This window comes from Rhinopithecus roxellana, chromosome 5 (genome assembly GCF_007565055.1).
Source record: "Rhinopithecus roxellana isolate Shanxi Qingling chromosome 5, ASM756505v1, whole genome shotgun sequence".
Taxonomy (NCBI): domain Eukaryota; kingdom Metazoa; phylum Chordata; class Mammalia; order Primates; family Cercopithecidae; genus Rhinopithecus; species Rhinopithecus roxellana.
In genome coordinates, this window is record NC_044553.1 from 88,676,463 (window position 1) to 88,687,074 (window position 10,612).

The window sequence follows — 10,612 nt, forward strand, 5'->3', positions numbered from 1 at the left end:
GGGCAGATTACTTATCCTCTCTGTGCCTCATTTTCATTTGTGAAGTGGGGGACGGTGTGTAGTTCCCACCTCACAGAGTGATTGCAGAGTTAACACATGATAAATGCTTAGTTTAGTATAAGTTCAATAAAAATCAAAATGGGCCGGGTGTGGTGGCTCACGCCTGTAATCCCAGCACTTTGGGAGGCAGAGACGGGAGGATCACGAGGTCAGGAGATCGAGAACATCCTGGCTAACACGGTGAAACCCCGTCTCTACTAAAAATACAAATGTTAACTGGGCATGGTGATGTGCACCTCTAATCTCAGCTACTTGGGAGGCTGAGGCAGGAGAATCACTTGAACCAGGGAGGTGGAGGTTGCAGTGAGCTGAGATTGTGGCACTGCACACCAGCCTGGGCAACAGAGCTAGACTCTGTCTCAAAAATAAATAAATAAATATACATTTTACTAGTTTATTTTGGTTTATATATAATGACTATATATAGTATGTTTATTAAATCTGCACCCTACTTTCTCTTTTCCCTTCTTAAGTTAATGTGCTTTTTTTGTCTTTTGTTTTTAAATCAGAAAAGGAGTAAGTACTATTAAACGTTTCTCTGTAGCTTGTCCAATAGATTTTTATAAGACATGTTTGTTTTCACTATGTTCTATGTATTTTTGTAATTTTAGTGTTGATTTCCATTTTTTGAACTGAAGGTATTTAGAATTTTTGCTTGTTTGTTTTTTGTTTTTGGGACAGAGTTTCACTCTTGCTGCCCAGGCTGAAGTGCAGTGGTGCAATCTCGGCTCACTGCAACCTCCGCCTCCTCCCAGGTTCAAGCAATTCTCCTGCTTCAGCCTCCCTAGTAGCTGGGATTACAGGTGCGCACCACCATACCCAGCAAATTTTTGTATTTTTAGTAGAGACAGGGTTTCATCACCTTGGCCAGGCTGGTCTCAAACTCCTGACCTCAAGTGATCCACCTGCCTCAGCCTCCCAAAGTGCTGGGATTACAGGCGTGAGCCACTGCACCCAGCCTAGAATTTTTTTTAACCCTTTACACACACACACACACATTTCATAATCAAATATACCAAGAGTATTTTATTGAAAAGGAGCAGCCCTCTTCTGTACTTCTCTTTTTTCCCAGAGGGAGCTCTTTTTAACTCTTTTAGCTGTTTCTGGTAGTAACTTCCATTTTCCTAAATAATTTTAAACCACCTTATCTCGAGTTATCTATATTAGACATGTTGTTGATTTCCTGTTATCTGATAGATGAAATTTCATCTCTCTCTTTTTTTTTTTTTTTTTTTTTTGAGACAGAATTTCATTCTTATCACCCAGGTTGGAGTGCAGTGGCACAATCTCGGCTCACTGCAACCTCCGCCTTCCGGGTTCAAGTGATTCTCCTGCCTCAGCCTCCCGAGTAGCTGGGATTACAGGCATGCATCACCAGGCCTAGCTAATTTTGTATTTTTAGTAGAGACGGGGTTTCTCCATGTTGGTCAGGCTGGTCTCGAACTCCCGACCTCAGGTGATCTGCCTGCCTTGCCCTCCCAAAGTACTGGGATTACAAGAGTGAGCCACTGCGCCCAGTCTGAAATTTCATCTCTCTTATACCACTTTCCTACCTGCTCCTTTCTCATCTTTCCAATATGGTTATATTGATATTTTAAGCTAAATGCATAATCAGCATTTACATTACCGTGATACTAAATGTTTACAGAAGCGTGAAGTACTATATTCTTGGTACATTTTCTTTATTGTATTGCATTTTATTTTTCCTGTAGCTAATACCTTCCTTATATTTTCTTTTTTTTTTTTTTTTTTTTTTTTTTTTTTTTTTTTTTTTTTTTTTTTGAGACGGAGTCTCGCTCTGTCGCCCAGGCTGGAGTGCAGTGGCCGGATCTCAGCTCACTGCAAGCTCCGCCTCCCGGGTTTACGCCATTCTCCTGCCTCAGCCTCCCAAGTAGCTGGGACTACAGGCACCCGCCAACTCGCCCGGCTAGTTTTTTGTATTTTTTAGTAGAGACGGGGTTTCGCCGTGTTAGCCAGGATGGTCTCGATCTCCTGACCTCGCGATCCACCCGTCTCGGCCTCCCAAAGTGCTGGGATTACAGGCTTGAGCCACCGCGCCCGGCCCTTATATTTTCATACATTTAATTTTCAGCATTCATTTATTAAGGTTTTTTCCTGCCCAAATCTGTATCAGATGATCCTTTAGTCTGTAAAAATCTCCCATTTTTTCTCTCCCAAAGTTCTTCATTCCCTTGCTGCAGTCTGGATTTTGCTCTGTGGGCCTGGGCACATCTATGATCCTGTGACTTTCCTTCTCTAATCTCCTGGTTAGGTTTCATTGTTTGCCAAATCACATTTCTTCCTCTTTTTTGGTTTCCTTTCTTATTTTACTGGAACACATCCTCCAATGGCTTCCCAAGAAATGGTGCCTTGTAGAGAGACATTTTTTGAGGTCCTTGTGTGAATGACAATGTCTTTGAATCATCATACTCAATTGATAGCTGGCTTTAGACTTTATTTTCAAACACAGACTCCATTGTTTTCTAGTCTCTAGGATTGTTATTGAGAAAAATGTGCCATTTTGATTCTTGTTCCTTAATACGTTATTTTAGTTCTTTTAATTGATTAAAACATTTACTACACTTTTTTTGTAATAACATTTTAGATAACTAATTTTTTTCTCATAATAAAATTAATTCAGCTGGACATGGTGGCTCACGTCCATAATTCCAGCACTTAGGGAGGCTGAGGTGGGTGGATAGCTGAAGCCCAGGAATTTTAGATCAGCCTGGACAGCATGGCAACACCCCATCTCTACAAAATATTCAAAAACTAGCCAGGCGTGGTACACACCTGTAGTCCCAGCTACTGGGGAGGCTGAGGTGGGAGGATGGGTTGAGAATGGGAGGTCGAGGCTGCAGTGTGTTGTGATTGCACCACTGCACTCTAGCCTGAGCAACAGAGTGAGACCCTGTCTCAAAAAATAAAAAAATCATGTGTATTAGTGAAGATTTGTAAAGTAGAAAATAATAGAAATAAAATTGAAATCACCAGTACTGCCACCATATTGCTATAACTAATATTAAATATAGGTACATTTGCCTCTGGTTATTTTCCATGTATTTTTTTTTTATCATAATCGAGTTATGCATAGTTTTTCTTTTTTTTTTTTTTTTTTTTTGAGACGGAGTCTGGCTCTGTCACCCAGACTGGAGTACAGTGGCCGGATCTCAGCTCACTGCAAGCTCCGCCTCCCAGGTTCACGCCATTCTCCTGCCTCAGCCTCCCGAATAGCTGGGACTACAGGCGCCCGCCACCTCGCCCGGCTAGTTTTTTGTATTTTTTTAGTAGAGACGGGGTTTCACCGTGTTAGCCAGGATGGTCTCGATCTCCTGACCTCATGATCCACCCGTCTCGGCCTCCCAAAGTGCTGGGATTACAGGCTTGAGCCACCGCGCCCGGCCCATAGTTTTTCTTAATCCTACTTTTTTCATTAACTACATCATTGTTATTTTTTCTTAATAAATATTTTTGAAAACTTAATTTCTAGGGAATAATCTATCATGTAATAATTTTTCTTTTTTGACAATTGCATTGTTTCAGTTTTTTCTATTATGAATAATGTTGTAAAGAATATCTTTGTGGGCCAGGTGCGGTGGCTCACGCCTGTAATCTCAGCACTTTGGGAGGCCAAGGTGGGCGGATCACCTGAGGTCAGGAGTTTGAGACCAGCCTGACCAACATGGTGAAACCCTGTCTCTACTAAATAGAAAAAAATTAGCGAGGCATGGTGACAGGTGCCTGTAATTCCAGTTACTAGGCTGAGACTGGGGAATCACTTGAACCCAGGAGGCGGAGATTGCAGTTAGCCAAGATTATGCCATTGCACTCCAACCTGGGCCACAAGAGCAAATCTCTCAGATATTCAAAAAGAATATCTGAATATCTTTGTGGCCGGGTGCAGTGGCTCGCGCTTGTAATACCAGCACTTTGGGTGAGAAAGGCAGGAGAATTACTTGAGCCCAGGAATTTGAGGAAAAAAAAAAAAAAAAAGCTGGGTGTGCACACCCTGTAGTCCCAGCTACTCCAGAGGTTGAGATGGGAGGATCACCTGAGCCTGGGAGGTCGAGCCTGCAGTGAGCTGTGATAACGCCACTGCATTCCAGCATGGGCGACAGAGCAAGACCCTAACTTAAAAAATAAAATAAAATAAAGAATATCTTTGTGTGAATCTGTTTTTTTCCACCCCCCGAGACGGAGTTTCGCTCCTTCGCCCAGGCTGGAGTGCAGTGGCGCAATCTCGGCTCACTGCAACCTCTGCCTTCAATCAACCCTCAAGCAATTCTCTTGCCTCAGCCTCTCCAGTAGCTGGGATTACAGGCACCTGCCACCACGCCCAGTTAACTTTTGTACTTTTAGTAGAGACGGGGTTTCACCATGTTGGCCATGGTCTCGAACTCCTGACCTCGTGATCTGCCCGCCTTGGCCTCCCAAAGTGCTGGGATTACAGGCGTAAGCCACCGTGCCCGGCCCATGTGTGAATTTATCCACATGTTTGATTATTTCTTTATAATACATTCCTAGTAAAGTTGAACTAATCTATACTACTGCTTGGTACTTATAAAATCTATTTCATTGTACCCTTGGTAGTCCTGAGTCATCACTTTTATTGTCATATTTTATTTTCCTGATTATTTTAATAATGCATATTTATGGTGAAAAATATTTTACTTATGGAAGTATTGTTAAATCTGCAGTGTGTTAGTCTGGAGTGGATGTGGTATTATGCTAGTGCAGAATAACATCTTAAAGCACAATTTTTTATTTCAATACTGTTTTTTTTTTTTTTGAGACGGAGTCTTGCTCTGTCGCCCAGGCTGGAGTGCAGTGGCCGGATCTCAGCTCACTGCAAGCTCCGCCTCCCGGGTTCACACCATTCTCCTGCCTCAGCCTCCCGAGTAGCTGGGACTACAGGCGCCCGCCACGTCGCCCGGCTAGTTTTTTTTTGTATTTTTTTTAGTAGAGACGGGGTTTCACCATGTTAGCCAGGATGGTCTCGATCTCCTGACCTCGTGATCCACCCGTCTCGGCCTCCCAAAGTGCTGGGATTACAGGCTTGAGCCACCGCGCCCGGCCTTCAATACTGTTGATTTCTGCAAAGGAAAACTCAGGGACTAAGCATTCCCAGATAGACAAGCTTAGCAAGAAGTTCAGAAAGCTAGAGAAAGACAACATGCAACAAAGGTTATTGAATATTTGGCGGAATTTGCAGATTGCCACAATGCAAAAATTGGAGAAGAAAATTCAGAAACTTCAGAAACAGCTCAGTGATTTGAAATTGTCAAATAAAAATATGAAAACCCAGCTGACAAAAGTAAATGTCCTTAAAGTAAGTAAAGGAAGTGAGGCTTTCAGAAATTCACTTAAGCTTTGGTCTTTTACCATTTTAGCAGCATGCTGTTCATTGAAGTAAAAAAAAAATTAATATTAAAATTATTTTACATACATACAAAGAATATATATAATATTAAAGCATATAGAATAAAATTGGAATTGGAATTCACCACTCATTTTAAGAAACAAATATTACCAATACAATTGAAACCCCCATATATCCATATATCCTTCTCCTTATTTCTCAGTGATAGTTGGTATTCTAAGTGTTATGATTACAAATCCCTTGTTTTTTGTTTTATTATTAGTATTATTATTCTTTTTGAGATGGAGTCTCGCTGTGTCACCCAGACTGGAGTGCAGCAGCATGATCTTGGCTCACTGCAACCTCTGCCTTCCAGGTTCAAGCAATCCTCCCATCTCAGCCTCCCAAGTAGCTGGGAATACAGGTGTGTGCCACTATGCCCAGCTAATTTTTGTATTTTTAGTAGAAACAGGGTTTCACCACGTTGGCCAGACTGGTCTCACACTCCTGACCTCAAGTGATCTGCCTGCCTTGGCCTCCCAAAGTGCTGGGATTACAAGTGTGAGCCACCACACCCAGCCTGTTTTTTGTTTAGTTTTACTTGTGTCCCTTATTGGGGTAATAGTTAAAAGTTGTAGTCATTTTGGGGGCTCTTCTTTAGACCTTCTCCATATCAAGCTTCAGTTATGCTATTTCAAAAATTATGCCTTAAGCCAAACAGGCACTAAATAACTGATCAAATGATATGCCAGTTTATCAGCAATATTTCTCTTACTGAAATGCCAGTTATGTTCTGTTTTTCTGTATTTGATTAATGTAGGGCTTTAAGACCTTTGAGGATGCAGGAAACATGTTAAGACTATTTAAATCCCAAGTGGCCAGTTAATAAAAGTGCTAAGTAATAGTTATTGATGAGCACGATGGTGGGGAAATGTCTTAATTTAGAAATTATGTAATGTTTTTCTTTTCCATATATCTCTCTCTTCTCAAAAAAAGAAAGAAAAGGAAAAGATGCAAGAGTTATCATAACTGTTATTTAGAAGAGATCTAATCATAGTTATCTCCTTCCTTTCCCCCATCTTACATGCTGTCACAGGACAAAACAATTGAAAGCCTCAGGCAATCTTTTTTTTTTTTTTTTTTGAGACAAAGTCTTGCTCTGTCACCCAGGCTGGAGTGCTGTGGCCGGATCTCAGGTCATTGCAAGCTCCGCCTCCCGGGTTCATGCCATTCTCCTGCCTCAGCCTCCCGAGTAGCTGGGACTACAGGCGGCTGCCACCTCGCCCGGCTAGTTTTTTGGAGCTTTTAGTAGAGACGGGGTTTCACCGTGTTAGCCAGGATGGTCTCGATCTCCTGACCTCTTGATCCGCCCGTCTCGGCCTCCCAAAGTGCTGGGATTACAGGCTTGAGCCACCGCGCCCGGCCTGCCTCAGGCAATCTTTAGCAAATGTTGAAACGATGAAAGAGAAGGCAGTTGTGAAAACAGAAAACTTGAAAACTGCGTTAGACTCTGCAGAGCAAGAGGCAAGATCAGACAAAGACCCAGCAGATGTTAGGTACTGTCACTTCTGAGCCCCCCACAGCAAAGAGCACACCTGAAGAAGTATCAGGACAAGAACAAGAGGTTTTTTTTTTTAACCAATAAAATTAAAATTAATTTAGTTGAAGTGATAAACACCCATGCCTACTTAGACTGTAACTAACTGGACAAAAGGGAATATTGGCTTATGGAATCAAAGATGAGTTAAACAATCTAACCTCCAGGGAGACGGAGATGCACCTGGGCCCCAGGATCAGCACCTGGAACCTACAAACCCTTTCTCAGCCAGGCGCGGTGGCTCATGCTTGTAATCCCGGCACTTTGGGAGGCCGAGGTGGGCGGATCACGAGGTCAGGAGATTGAGACCATCCTGGCTAACACGGTGAAACCCCATCTCTACTAAAAATACAAAAAATTAGCCGGGTGTGGTGGCGGGCGCCTGTAGTCCCAGCTACTCAGGAGGCTGAGGCAGGAGAATGGCGTGAACCCGGGAGGCGGAGCTTGCAGTGAGCCGAGATCATGCCACAGCACTCCAGCCTGGGCGACAGAGCAAAACTCCGCCTCAAAAAAAAAAAAAAAAAAAAAAAAAAAAAAAAAAAAAAAACGCTTTCTCATGGTCGCTTCTTGGCATCTATGTGTCAGCTCATCCCTCTGACTGCTGGTTGCTTTTCTCCATGACAGGAAACATGGTCACTGGCAACCATAGAGATTTATGTGGAGTTTCTTGACAGGACAGAGAATCCCAAGAAAGGGTCTTATTGGCCCAGTTTAGGTCAAGTGTTTATCCCTGCTATACCCACAGTGGCTAGGGATGGGATATATGATTATTTTATATACTCTAACCAGTGACCAGGAGGGTAGAGTTCTATGACATCATGTGTCATCATGTGAAGCTCAGGGGAAACCATGTGTGTCATTTTCTGTGTCACTGTCTAGGAGAATAGAGTAGTGCTTCTAAACTTGCTTAGATTTTCACTATACTTATAAAGCAAATATTTTGAGAGAAATTTTTTTTTTTTTTTTTTGAGACGGAGTCTCTCTCTGTCACCCAGGCTGGAGTGCAGTGGCCAGATCTCAGCTCACTGCAAGCTCCGCCTCCCGGGTTTATGCCATTCTTCTGCCTCAGCCTCCCGAGTAGCTGGGACTACAGGCGCCCGCCACCTCGCCTGGCTAGTTGGATTTTTTTGTATTTTTTAGTAGAGACGGAGTTTCAACGTGTTAGCCAGGATGGTCTCAATCTCCTGACCTCGTGATCTGCCCGTCTCGGTGTCCCAAAGTGCTGGGATTACAGGCTTGAGCCACCGCGCCCAGCCTTGAGAGAATTTTTAAAAGGCTAACTGATCATTAAGGGCAATTTTTAAATTATATGTCACATCTCCATATATTAGTTGCTTAGGAAACTTATACCTTAAGATATGCTTAAAACATAAAGTCATGATATTAGCATTTCACTTTTTTCTCTCCTTAACAGCCTCGACCTCCTGAGCTAAAAGCAACCCTCTCACCACAGCCTTCTGAGTAGCTGGGGCTACAAGCGTGCCACCACCACACCCGACTAATTTTTGTATGTTTCGTAGAGACAGGGTTTCACCATGTTGCCCAGGCTGGTCTCAAACTCCTGTGCTCAAGCAATTCTCCTGCCTTGACTTCCCAAAGTGCTGGGATTACAGGTGTGAGCCACCGTGTCCAGTCCTTTATTTTCAGTCAAATCTGTTTTCCTTTGGTCACCTTGTAGTTCACTCTTCACTTTTTAGATGATTTTGTGTTTTCTCGCCGGAGTTAAACTCTCACATCTAGGTATCTTGGACATCTTTTTGTTCATTTCTATTCTGAATTATTACATTTCTGATTCAAAATAAAGTTTTTCCCCCATTCTTGTAAATCCTTTTAAAATTGATATTTAATTTTTTTCAGGGTGTTGTGTCAAATATGAGTCCTGTGTTTCATGGCTGTTTTTTGTTATTGTTGTTGTTGTTGTTTGTATTTGTTTTTTTTGAGATGGAGTTTTGCTCGTGTTGCCCAGGCTGGAGTGCAGTGGCATGATCTTGGCTCACTGCAATCTCTGCCTCCTGGGTTCAAGTAATTCTCCTGCCTCAACCTCCCAAGTAGCTGGGGTTACAGGCGGCGCTACCATGCCCGACTAATTTTTGTATTTTTAGTAGAGACGGGGTTTCACCATGTTGGCCAGGCTGGTCTTGAACTCATGACCTCAGGTGATCTAACTTCCTTGGCCTCCCAAAGTGTTAGGATTACAGGCGTGAGCCACCATGCCCGGCCAATGGCTGTCTTTTGGGAGTATTGCTTTTTTTTTTCTTCATCACCTGAATGGTTTAGATGATAGTGCCTTTTTCTTTTCTTCTTAATTTTCTGTGAATATAATTTGCTATTTCTGTATTCATTTTCAAATTCCTTGAACTGCTCTGGTCTTTAGCGTAGCTGGTACCCTCAGGGTAGCTGGAGGGTACTTTAGGGTAGCTGGAGGCAGGGCTTACTCACTAGGTTCCTTAGCTCAATACCACCCTCTTCTGTTGGCACAATGAGTACAGTTTCTAAAGTTTACTAGATCAAGCCTTTCATTTTGGGAGTGAGGTATGATGTCTGATTCTGTAATACTGTCTCATTTGTATAAACTTATTAATTTCCACTGTTTGCTTTTTGCTTTTCCTTTATTACCAACCCTCTAAGGAACACCTCACCCAACTACCTCCCTCTCCCCTCAGAAACCTTGCCCCTACAACTGCCATTTTTGGTCTCATTGTGCTTCCAAGAGCCTTGCTTTTCTTTCATTTGTCAGTGTTCTGATCCACCAGATCTCAGATTTGTTCTCGGTATTTCACCATTTATGAACTGTCTTGTTTCTAGGGGTAAGGTTGTCTGTGTTCCACACCGGTGAAAATTAGCTGCACCTTCCTCTGTAGCAGCCTCTGCTGGTTTAGAATATTTATTTCCCCACTTACATGCAAATTGAAGTTTGTGGTATTCTCTAGTTTTGCTTTAGGCATGATTTACAGGTAGTTTTTATTTGATCTACGTGTTGATCACTATGGTTTTTGAAGGATGGGTAGAGAAATATGTATTTAGGGGATTCAGCAAATCGGAAGTCCAAAATGTAATTACCTTATGGATGAAAAATAACAAAATAAGCAGCAATAAAATTAAGTTTACTCTATAAAAGTGTAAAAACAAGAAAAAATTGGCCGGGCGCGGTGGCTCAAGCCTGTAATCCCAGCACTTTGGGAGGCCGAGACGGGCGGATCACGAGGTCAGGAGATCGAGACCATCCTGGCTAACATGGTGAAACCCCATCTCTACTAAAAAATACAAAAAACTAGCCGGGTGAGGTGGCGGGCGCCTGTAGTCCCAGCTACTCAGGAGGCTGAGGCAGGAGAATGGCATAAACCCGGGAGGCAGAGCTTGCAGTGAGCTGAGATCCCGCCACTGCACTCCAGCCTGGGCAACAGAGCAAGACTCCATCTCAAAAAAAAAAAAAAAAACCAAGAAAAAATTTAAATGCAAAGGAAATTTTAAATAGAGTTATTATAATAGAAGAGACCATTTTTCTAGCTTAAAAATACTGTTTGAAAGTAGAATATATTATATTTAATAATGTTTGATAAGACTAAATTTCTAGTATCAATTCTTTGTACATAATA